This window comes from Montipora foliosa, chromosome 11 (assembly GCF_036669935.1).
Source record: "Montipora foliosa isolate CH-2021 chromosome 11, ASM3666993v2, whole genome shotgun sequence".
NCBI classification, from domain to species: domain Eukaryota; kingdom Metazoa; phylum Cnidaria; class Anthozoa; order Scleractinia; family Acroporidae; genus Montipora; species Montipora foliosa.
The window spans coordinates 39,573,546-39,576,045 of NC_090879.1; the positions used below are offsets into that span (position 1 = coordinate 39,573,546).

The 2,500-nt window shown below is 39.1% G+C and overlaps 1 protein-coding gene across 3 annotated transcripts in view; it reads left to right on the plus strand.

Annotated features, from left to right (window-relative positions):
- The window catches only part of LOC137974606 (bridge-like lipid transfer protein family member 2), a 93,435-nt gene that overhangs the window by 811 nt on the left and 90,124 nt on the right, over positions 1 to 2,500 (plus strand). The window lies entirely within an intron of this gene.

The following is a 2,500-nucleotide window of genomic DNA, read 5'->3' on the forward strand; positions in this document are numbered from 1 at the left end:
TTGAGAGAAAGTGGGGGCGAGTGTTAAAAATACCTGATGGGGTGGTGGTTAGGCATACCCAGGGGCAAAAGACCGGGCCTATATGAGAAGTCGCTTAAAACGGGAAAATGCTCTGTTACTCAAGCCAGGGGTAGCTAGGAACATTTCACTGATGCGCTGAACAATCCACAAGGCTGTGCTCTAATGGCGCCCGGTCGCCTGAGGCGACTAACATATGGCTTCGGGCAAGTGAGAAAAATTACCCGGTCGCCCGGCCGGGCACTCCCGTTTATTCTATTTTGAGCAGATAAGGCGGCTAAAAATTTTAATTTGCTGGTGGTTACAGTTTACGAAACCTCTAAGAAAAGGATTTTTCTTCGTACGAAACAATCGGTTCAAAGGCCGTTCACATGTAACATAATCCGTGAGTCTTTCCATGTGACGGCCGGCGGCCGCACGAATTTAGATTCTTTCTCAAAAAGTAGCTTTAAAATTTGGAACGTGGAGTTTGGCATTTCTTGGTAATAGTTTTAAAAAAAGAGTTGTTACTGCTGCTCTGACAGCGCTAAAGCGCTGACAGCAAAGCGGTGCAATTTATTTTTGTATGAACACGGGAGTCGCAGTTTGTGCAAATTTAATATTTTTACGATTTTTCGCTGCTGCACCCGCTTGGCTAAAATATGTTTAGGTTATGGTTGTTTTTCCCCAGTATATGAAATAAAGAAATAAAAAAGGGAAAGATATCATGTTATTTGTTGTTGTTTTAAAAACAGAGCAATCCCGCGTTGTCTTTGGTGTCGTGACAAATCATTGCATGCCCTAAACAGATGACGTTGTGACTGGCGCTTCCACCGAATCCACAAAAAAGATCATTCCACTAAACATCTTACTGATAATGTAAGGAAAAAATACTTTAGTTCTGTCCTGTAGCGATGATTTTCGTCCAGATCAAGATGACTTGCTCAAAAAATTAAAATTGATAGCTTTTGGGTCACGGGAATCAAGTGGCATTGATTCACGTTTTGAAAATTTATTTTCAACCGAACTAAAAGGTTTACCTGTATTAGACTTTAACGTCTTCACATAAACCTGCTGCAATCATTACTTTTCCACTTTTAAACCTGAAAATGAACGGTGGCATTGCCACTTTTCTCGTCTTTTTCAAGTATGGCATGAAAAAGTTGACGGGTTGCGGGTTTTTCTTGCACTAGCGAGTTCGACGATCACCAGAGCGGTAGCAGCAATGTTTTGTTGAGAGAGAGACCGATGAAGATCTTGCTGCGTTGTTGATCTCAGATAATTAATTAATTAATTAATTTGGGTGACCAACTTGGAGGGCTGGGCACCCCAGCTGAAATTCTTGGGAGCCCGAAGGGCTCCGTGAAATTTTCCTTAGAGCACAGCATTGAATCCAGCAAATTTTTCATTGTTGTTTAATAGTGTTTTGTTTACACACGTGCCGACAATCACGTTCTAAATAATTATGCGGTGCCGTGAAATATGTCGGCATCTTGTTTTGTAGCTTTCAGCGTGCTTTCACAAAAAATGCTTTCAATCTTTCATATACAAAATTGAAAGGAGTGCAGGTGAGAAATGCTTTGAAATTAAGCGAAGAAAAAAGCAGTGAAATACAGTAATCACTTAAACACTTGAGGGCTTTTAGAACACTAGAATAAAACATCACTCAAATCTTGAATAGGAAGCGTTTTCAGATTGAACTACGGTAACAAACAAGCTTGGCAACACACAAGTTTTAAGGAAGCATCAGTTTAATTAATTAGTAAAGGTTTGAAATTATTTAAACAAGATCGTAAAAGATTTGTTTTGAACGGAAAAATTTTTGGCATCACAAAATAAACACATTCGCATCTTGTTACTTTTTCAGCATTGAATTGTGTCTCACGATAAACTCTTTCTTAAAATTGAAAAGGATGTGTTAAAGTGAGAAAATCATTCTCATTTACTTTTAATTCTGTGACAAGTTGTGACATGGTCGAAGGGAAAGTTTATTGTTTTTCATTCAATTTGCTTCGGCTTTCATCGAGCGGTTTTACAAAGACTACGGCAAATAAAGCATCATTTTAAAGATTGAATCAACGAACGAGGCAACACACAGATTTGAAGGAAGTGTTGGTTTAATTATCCTCATTTTAACTTGTTTCAATCTGCCAAATTCTTACCCGAGATTTAAAAATTATCACATTACCCGCACCTTCCTATTACCCGCAGCAACCGCGGTTTACTGGAAAATTAACGCATTACCCGCAGGTAATCGGCCGGAAATTACGGTACCCGAGAATTTGCACAACGACGTTTACAAAGCCCCCTTCCCCCCACCCAAAAACAATGTCCCTCCCCTGGAGTTACGCTAGTATGCTATTTTTTCAGCAACAATGGTTTTCAGGTGAAGGTGAGGTTTTTATTCACTGAGCCTGACTTGAATAATTGTTTTAGCATAATTGCAGAAGTGATTATTTGAAAAATATGCACTGTCTTTAAAACAATTCATTTCTTCATCTGT